We start from the raw sequence: 10,174 nt of genomic DNA, 5'->3' as shown, positions 1-10,174 counted from the left end.
TGACGAGATTATAAATTAACCAAAGGGACTATTTTGGGTTGCAGTCTAATTGAAATAGTTACCTCGTTAACAAGTGCGTAAGTCGTTGTTAGAAGTTACGCCGAGTGTAATTATTATCAGTAGCTGTCATTAAAGGCAGTCTATCATAGAAAGTTACCTGAACAACATCTTTAGTGTAATTATACGTAGCTGTCAATAAAACCATATTTTTTACTCCACACTCAAACATTTATTTACCATCGTCGATCGAGAAGAAGCGGACAAAGGGGCATTACAAAGCAATTCGATCCTGAGATCTACGTCGAATTGTCCATTGGTCCTTCGAGCCGGATATGAACCAGCGACCTATGGATGTGTCCATTGGTCCTTCGACAAAACAACATCAAAAGGGCGTTAATTGGATTGGAGCTTCGAAGGAGACGACCCTTAGCGACCTGAAATAGCTGTTCCCCAGTTCCGTACAAGATCGACGATCGAATTCGATGTGTGGAGAAAAGAAAATATAAAGGCACCGACATTACAAGTAGAAGCCTTCGAGAACCTTTGAGCACCAGAGAACCTGAGTAGCAGTCCTTAAGTCTACGGTTCCAGCTGTTTGGAGGTGAAAAATCTAGCGGCATCCAGAGATCCAGCTCACCAGTTCCAGTTGCAGTTCTAAGAAAGAGGCAGCGCTGCAGATTCCAGGCCCACCCGGTGACATACAAGTGAACATCGGAATAAAACTGTAAGTTTTTGAATATTTATTATCATTTAGGGCAGTGCATTTTTTTTATACAAAGTAAAAAGTTTATTAAAGAAACTTAAGCATCGAATTTTACTAATTTTTATTGAAATATTTATTCTGTATATCTATTTACTTAAAATATTTACTGGTAATATTTTGTCTAATTCAAATCTAACAGTTGATTATTTGGATATTAAGTATATTTAGTAATTTTGATTCTTATAATTTGAAATTTTTAAAACATTTGATTTTCTAAATCCTGACATACTGACACATTTAATAAATCAAGTTATTTTTATTGGGACCGTGCAAGTTCGGCAAAGCGACCTCTATTTCTACGCTCTGTACTTTTATTCGCACTTTTAATTATATTGGCCAATTATATTAGTCCTGGTTGCTGGATAATTGTCAAGACCATAGTCCAAAAAAATAATAAGAAGAAAAAATAAGATACAGGTTATGTTTAGCAAACGTAAACAATTGTATGTAGTAAATAAAATCAGTTATTAAAATGCAGTACTGCAAGCCAAATGAAATTAATTAAATTTACCTTTATATAATAATTGCATATCATATCAATATTGTGGAGCAATATATAATTTTTCTGCGTCAATGACAGAAGGTATGAAATATACGTCAATTTGACAATTTCAATTGACAATATGAATTATTTAAGATAGTTGCAATATTTCTCCGCGACTCGCGCACGGTCGTTTCTCGTTTCCCTTTCCAAGTACTTGCACACCGCGAATACTACAATCTTGCGTTTATTCAACTCCACATATTTATGTCGCATATGCATTTTATTATATAAAGATTTTTATTTCTCTGGTTTAAAAGTGAAATTACTTCATTGTACAAATCAGCGTCTTTGAGGTCATTGGTTTATTATTGAGAAAAGTTTTTTTTTTGCTGAGGCATTATTTTGAATATAGGTCAAGTTTATATTTAAAACATGAAGAGATTATACGCAGAACAAGAAAAACTTGGACAGGAAATTGCAAAAATCTTGACTAATATTAAAAAACTGAACAAAGAAAGGCGTACTACAGAATATTTAAACATAAGGCGGCAGACAGTTGAAGAATTGTGGAATGACTTTGCGGAACAACATAATGAAATTGTAGAAAAAGGTTCAAAAGATGATAAATATTTTACATCTAACTATTACGAACAAGTACAGAAAAAATATGAAGAAACGAAAAAGGCTTTAGAGGAGTTTATTAAAAATTCATACAAGTCTTCGATAAAAATTAGAGAAGTAGAAATTAGAATGGGAAAACTTCATAATTTATTGGAATGAAGATATACAAGAGGATTTAAAAGAAGAGGTACAAAAAATAGATGCTTTAATAATGGAAATAACTGTGGAAAATGAACAGGATGCACTAGAAGCTGAAATAGAAAGATTTTATACGATGAAAAGAAGGGTGCGGTCGATTATAAAAGTAAATAAGAGATTGGAGGCGGAAGGATGCAAGAAAGAAAAGATAATACTACCTCAGGCGAAGTTGCCCTCTTTTGAAGGAAGATACGAGGCTTGGGGAACATTCTTTGATATTTTTAAACATTTGATACATGAGAATAATCAACTATCAAATGTGGAAAAAATGCAGTATCTGAAGACAAGCCTCCGAGGAGAAGCAAGTAGAATAATACAACATTTAAACACAACAGAAACAAACTACAGCGCTGCGTGGAAAATGTTGCAAGATCGGTACGATAATCCGAGGATGAATCTATTTATATTAATAGACAAGATACTACAGGCTGAGGAGATAAAAGAAGCGTCAGCAAAGGCGCTTAAAAAATTACATGATACTATCCACGAATGCTTAGAAGCGATTAGTGGACTAGGTATAATGACAGAGTCCTGGAGTCCTCTTATAGCAAGGAGAAGCATGTTGAAGTGGGACACAGAAACCAGAAGATTATATGAAACGTCAATTCAAGACAGTAGGGACATTCCTACATATAAGTCAACACAGGAATTCCTACAAAGAAGATTCCAGACATTGGAGATGTTGGAAAAAGAAAGGAAAAGGACAGATCACAAACAACAGGCAAAGAAGAAGATAACCTGTGTGGTATGTCATGAAGAACATAAACTGTACAAATGTCCAAAGTTTCTAAGTCTACAAGTACGTGAAAGAAACAAAATCGTAAAGGAAAAGGAATGGTGCGGTAGATGCCTACTACATAAAAAGGAAGTACCATGTTATTCCACTTATAGATGTGCAGAATGTAATGGACAGCATAGCTCATTACTACACATGTCAGAAGGTCAGTATGATAACAGAATGAATTCTGAAAACAGAAGGCCAAAAAATAGACCCAATTCTAGTGAGTCAGAAGGTCAGTATGATAACAGAAGGAATTCTGAAAACAGAACGGCACAAAATATACCCAATTCTAGTGGGACCAGAGATGACAACAGTTACGACGGATCGTCAAGGAGACAAGAGAATACTGTGAGCTGTTTAAGTCATCAGAATGAAGGAGTGCTACTTGCAACGGCATTAGTACTAGTAAGAGACTCAAAAGGAAGCTCACAATTGATGAGAGCATTGATTGACCAAGGCTCGCAGTCATCATTCATTACGGAGCAGGCCGCTACAAGTCTCGGAATAAAAAGAAAGGCTGTCCACGCTCAGATATCTGGAATTGGCAATGAAGACTAAAGGACGTCGAAATGGAGCGTGACATTAAAATTACAGGCGCATTTCAAAAATGAATTTGAGATGAAGACCGAAGCACTTGTGCTACAAAAAATAACAAAGAATCTACCGGAAAAGGAGATACAAATAAAAGAAAGGAACCCTAGGAACTTAGTCCTGGCTGATCCAAAGTTTAATGAAACAGGCCCGATAGATATACTATTAGGAGCCAAAGCATATAGTTCGATTTTACTTGACGGAGTAGATCGAAAGAAGAATGGTTTGCTCGCCCAAAATACAAAATTGGGTTGGATAATGTCAGGGGTAGCACAGCAAGAGCACATCCCGCAGATACAAGTACTCAGTATGTTCTGTAGGAGACAGATGCCTAGATTTTCGGAAGTACCTAAAACTAAAGCCATAGAGCTAACTAAATATTAAAAAAGAGTTGAAATTGGTTGAAACAAATACCAATGAAATAAAATCAGCTAATAGCAAAAAAGAAGCTTCTGTAGTCGAGCTTGATTTCAAGGAATTAGAGCCAACTCAAACTGCAGAAGAAACTAATTTCGATTCGGGAAGAAAGACACCCGAGGGAAAGGATTCTAAATCGCTTATACTTGAGGAAGAAAATCTCAAGACAATCAATGAAAGAGTTGATGATTTAATGATTCAATCCCATAAAGATGTTCAAAAAATTTCTGATATCGAGGGTACAGACCAAAATAAAACTAGAATGGTTGTACAAGAGACAGAAAGTATTAAAATGGACTCAAAAGAAATAGAACAGTTTAATAAAAGTATAGAAAATACAGAATGTGCGAGAACTGTTGAAAATAAAGATGTCAAGAATCATGTAATACAGTTAGAACAAGTTAATAATAATATAGAAGATGGAAAAATTTATATAACCAGTACCGAAGAAATTGATTTGAAAGAGATAAAAGTAAATGTCCACATGCCAAGTGATGGTATGACGGAAAATTTTAATTTTGATAAGTTAAATATAGTTTGTAGTGCACAGCAAAATGTCTTGCACACTGAAAATTTTCAAAGAGCAATTACCATAACAGTAAAGGATACGGAATTTACCGAGAAACATAAAACTAACAAGGCTAAATTGGCAGAACACCAAATAAATACAATAATTTCAAATGCATTTTTTAATAAATGCGATAATATTCGAGGAAAAAGAGAATATGCTGTTGTTAACTTACATGAACCAGGAAGGTTTCAAATAAAATTAGTTGAAAAGTTAGCAGAATCTAAAAATAAAATTATAAAAATTAAACCTAGTAATGTTAAAACTGCTGAAGAAGGCTTAATTGAAATAGAATATTTTAGCAAAGTCGTTAACACTTCGAAATAGAAACAAAAAAACAACTAGCCTGATATACCAGTTAAAACAAATAGTCAGAGAGCCAAATGCACAAAATAGAAATAATAGAGCATGTATTAGGTGAAAAAGAATTATTCGTTTTAAGTATAATATATTTAGTATTTTTAATATTTATTCTAATGCAGTTAGAATTTAGTCTAAATGCAGACCTGAAAATGAGGAAAAAGTCAGCACGTATGCATATAGTGAGAAAATTAGTCAAGTTTGCCACAGCTCTTCCATTGTCGGTAAAAGATGGCGTTGGTGTCTTGTTGTTGGTCCCAAGGAATCTACTTGCAGTAGATTTTTAAAAGCCGATCAACATATCCGATCATAATGTAGCTATTCGGGGAGATGAGTTCCTCGATGAGAGTTCAAAAAAACACAGCATCACAACCAAATTTAATTAACACTTTAAAACAGTTTCATCTAGAACAGTTTCACTTAAATAGATTAGATTTGAATTAAACAGATTAGCTGAATCATAAATTCTAAATATTCACGTTATAGGTAGCACTGCTCGGGTGAGATAATAATTCAAGAACCGAGTGAATAAGTGTTAGGATTATTGTTATATGTTTATTATTTTATATTATAATGTGTTTAAACATTTTCTATTGGTCGTCTCTTTCTTTTAAGTGGCCAATATGTTCAATCTCAAATTAATCCCTTAATTTGTAATCTCACATTTTTTCTTAACTTCCTAAACTTTTATAGTTTCACCGTGTATGATTGAAACATTGGGAAACATCGAGTAATATTTTAATAATTAGAGTCCGTTCAACCTGCAAACTTAATAAATTGCCAAATAATATATTTTCCAATAATTGAACTTTATAAGTTTTGCAATAGCTTCCGTTAAACTGTAGTTGCAATCTTTCAACATGCAAAGTCCGTAGTTCGGTTGTCATGCAACTTATTGATGAATTGTATATTTTGACGAGATTATAAATTAACCAAATGGACTATTTTGGGTTGCAGTCTAATTGAAATAGTTACCTCGTTAACAAGTGCGTAAGTCGTTGTTAGAAGTTACGCCGAGTGTAATTATTATCAGTAGCTGTCATTAAAGGCAGTCTATCATAGAAAGTTACCTGAACAACATCTTTAGTGTAATTATACGTAGCTGTCAATAAAACCATATTTTTTACTCCACACTCAAACATTTATTTACCATCGTCGATCGAGAAGAAGCGGACAAAGGGGCATTACAAAGCAATTCGATCCTGAGATCTACGTCGAATTGTCCAATTGTTTCGTCTTAACGTTATAATTTGTTCGTTGAGTAACTTGAGTATCTTCATTTATTTTCTTTTGACAAAATTATTGTAATTTATTATATGTTCCTGTTTTAAACACCCATGTCTTCATTTCATACACCAATACTGCAATATCTAATATTTAAGTGTTCTAATCCTTAATTTCAGTGAAATATTCTTGTTATATATGAGTTTCTTCACTTTCACAAAAGTACTTATTATAACAAATTAATGTGTCACTAGTTGTACTTGAACTCGATATTTAAGCACCAAATATTTTAAATGTAGGTACTTAAGTACACAAATCGGTTACTTAATATTTAGTACTTAAATTTACTGTTTTCAAACATTACTTAACCCAAATACTTAATACTTAAAATAGCTTCAGAACCAAATACTTAAGTACTTATTTATTATTGGTACTGATACTTATACTTAGTTCCACTTTGAATAAGTACTACTACTTAAGACTTCAGTACTTTTTGTTGGTACTTACAACAGCTCTGCTATCATAGCTATCTTAATTTTATTCCCAGCCATCCTCAATAGCATGCTTGTATCAATATTATACTAATCTTGCAAGTTCTTTCACCATGAAGTCTTTCTTTGTCCTGGACAGTGGACAGCGTTTGCCTCTATTATCACTTGCATAATATTTTGTAGCATCCTATATCTGGGACCTCTTTTTACATGTCCAAAGTACTTCAGCTTTTTCTTATTGGTAGCTTTTTATCATCTCAGTAGTCTTACTGAGACGATCTAGTATTGTGGAGTTTTGAATCTTTTCTACCCAAGAAACTTTTATAATTCTTCCATATCACCATCTTTCTAAGACTCCTAGTCCAAGACTCGATACCATAATGTAAAACCACAGTATAAAGAGGGACAGTAGAACCACTCTCCGAAAAATTGGAAGTAAAATCTGTAGTCGCGCATGGCGACCGCGCAATGTTGGCAGTCGCTTTTGCCCCACTCTCGCATTGCTAGTCGCATAGAAACGTACGGCTTTTAACAGGGAAAACCCGCATCCACCACTGGTGAATTACCAATTGCGTACTGCCGGTATTACTTCCTGAGATCAAAGCGCCGACAGAAGAGTGATTTTACTGTGGAACCTCTATATACTGTGGTAAAACTGAGAGCACCTAGCAGTGAAGTAGGCGGATCCGCAATGCCAATTTTAGATCTCTGTTACATAATACCTTGGACATCTCTCTAAAATCGGCTCTGGCCTGCTCAATTCTGGATCTGATTTTACCGTGGCTCTCTGCTTTACAATTTAGCTGATATCCAAGGTAAACAATTTGATCAACTTACTCAAGTTTTGTACTATTTACATATTATGATATAAACGGTTTTATATTCTGTTGTTTATATGGTTGCTATAATAATCAAATTTGAATAAACCATTGAAGGTGGCTCATTTTTTCAGTAGGTTTGACACCTATTACAACAGGTACAATGCATTGGTTGAATACTTACCGACTTCATCCTGAACATTTCTTCTTGTTGTTACTAAAGCTACTGTGGTGAATAGAAAGAAAGTAATGCTGCTGAACACAAAAATATACTTATTTTGAAAAGGAAAAATATATTTTTATAATATTACAGCCTTAAAGGAATACTGATTTAGTCAATGATATACTCACAGTATCAGTGAGTAACATAATATAAGAACATGCAAAATATGATGGTTATTCATATTTAAAGCAAAATTTAAGGGAGTTTGTGACGTTATGGTTCTCCATTTAATCAATTATTAAATTTATAGATAATTAGATAATGACTAGTACATTCATCCATCTATTCTTTCATTTGTCACAAACATGATTGAGACCTGAATTCAAAATTTCACAAGCGACAAGAAATTTTAAGAAAAAAGAATTGTTGAATATTTATTATTTGCATTATATATTACCACGTTTTTGATCTTTAATTGATATATTATGTGCTCCTGCCCGATTTTGAATTTTAAATATGGGAGTAAGATATAATTGACGATATGACAACACACCAAACCATCACCCAACTTCATACTTCTACCCACTTAAGAATAACTTAAAAGATATAGTAGTGTCACATCATTATTATTTGTAAGAGTGAGACAACCAACAACGAAAAAAAAGATTGTGTTGTGAATTAGCTCTACACTCTTCTCAGTCTATTTATACATACGTCTATACATAGATGTAGTAATAGTAAACTAGATGAAAAAGTGAAGTCGATTTTTTTTATAGTATATTGCACGTATTGTCCGCTAGGTGAAACAAATACGGAGACAAAAAATGTAAACAATGTTTAAAATTTCGAATTTTGTAAAAGTGGTTTTAAGTAAGATAATCTCTTGGTCGAAAAATAATCATTTTTACTTACTGATACGAATGTATTTTTAAATCTTAATTACAACTCCCGGAGCGAACCATGGCCGGTGAGAGAGAGAGAAATCCTCTCTGCGTAGAGTTTAGGGGGTGTACGACCGACGACTGTATGAAGGGTACGATATTCAGAGGCGTAGCTACCGCCGTATCAGCCGTATCAATTATACGGGGTCCCCGACATTCAGGGGCCCTAGCGCGGCATGTCAAAACAAAATTCCATTCAAAAAATTGAACAAAACATTCTACAATTATTTCACTATTAAAACGCTTTGAACAGTGTATCTACCTATATTGTTTGGATATCGACATTTTCGTGAAATTGATTCTTTATCTATATGTAAACTATATTTATGTACAGGTACCTATCTATTGTCTGCCTCTCGCATTTCTATAACTACAGAGCTTTTTTGTTTTCAAGCTACTTTTTATTGTCTGTTCACCGTTGGCTGTGTGTGAGACATTGTATAATGTATAATGCCAAATTGCAATAGGTACTTATTTGTAATCGCTTTAGCTTTGAATATTTGAAACATACATATATACGCAAACAATACACACTGTGTATTGTTTGCGTATATTTTCATGTAATCTGTTCTTTATATCTATAAATTGTATTTACGTATATCTATGTATTTGCCAGTCGCTTGCGGTTAAACTACAGAGTACAGAGCTTCTTTGTTTACGCTCATTTTTAATGTCCATGAGTCTCAACAATTCAAATCTATTTTTCGACTTTGGTTTATTAGAGTTTATTAGGTTTGTTATTATTATCTATATTTGGGTGTTATACGCAGAACTTATTAGTTCGTAAGGTTGTATTATGCAATTTGCAATTTATTTAAATTTTACAATATACAGGGTGTTTCATTAATAATTGGAAATAATTTAACTGCAGATTCACTGTAGATTCTCAACAATTAAGATAACTCAAAATATTAAGATTTAACCCAAATCACCTAGTCCGAAAATGTTTCCTAAAAGAGCTAGAGCTCTTTGAAAAAGGCGTCTTGTAATTAGTTTTTTTAGATGCCTCCAGAACGCTTCTATTTAGAAAAACAAAAATTGGTAGGTACTTACGCGTATTTATCTTCCAGAGATAAATCGACTCCATAAATTGCTAATTTTTAGTACCGGTTATAGGCGTCCGTTTTGGGTAGAGCAACGGCTATTTTATAGCATAACTCTTTTGTATTTAACTTTTAAGCCTTTTTGACACTGGATTATTAAATTGTGAGGTATTCTAGCAATAAAAGGTACTCTTGATTTAAGTCGGTAAGATATCGTTTTCTAGAAATGTCGATTTGAAAATTTTGTGTTTTTTTTTAATTTGAGAAAAATTTTCAAAAAAACTATGAATCAAAAAACGAAAACTGGTACGTTTATTCCAGAGATAAATCGATTTTTATCAATTGCGAATTTCTAGTACCAGTCATATCCGTTCGTCTTGGGTATATCAATGGTTATTTTTTGTGTCTTTCATTTTGAAGCATTAACTAACTAAAACTAACTAAAAGTTACTCTTGCTTTAGGTCGGTAAAATACACCAAAAATTTTTTCAAATCTTGTTCAAATTCAAAAAACGGAACATTTTCAATTAGATTTTTCTAGAGAACGGTGCATCCTACCGACAGTAACTTTTAGTACTAGAATACCTCAGATTTAGTAATCCAGTGTACAAAATGCTTAAAAGTTAGAGACAAAAAGTTATGCGATAAAATAACCGTTACCCTACCCAAAGGGGACGCATATGACCGGTACTAGAAATTCGCAATTTATGA

The sequence above is a fragment of the Diabrotica virgifera genome, chromosome 1, assembly GCF_917563875.1.
Source record: "Diabrotica virgifera virgifera chromosome 1, PGI_DIABVI_V3a".
Lineage (NCBI taxonomy): Eukaryota > Metazoa > Arthropoda > Insecta > Coleoptera > Chrysomelidae > Diabrotica > Diabrotica virgifera.
This window is presented reverse-complemented; position numbering follows the sequence as displayed.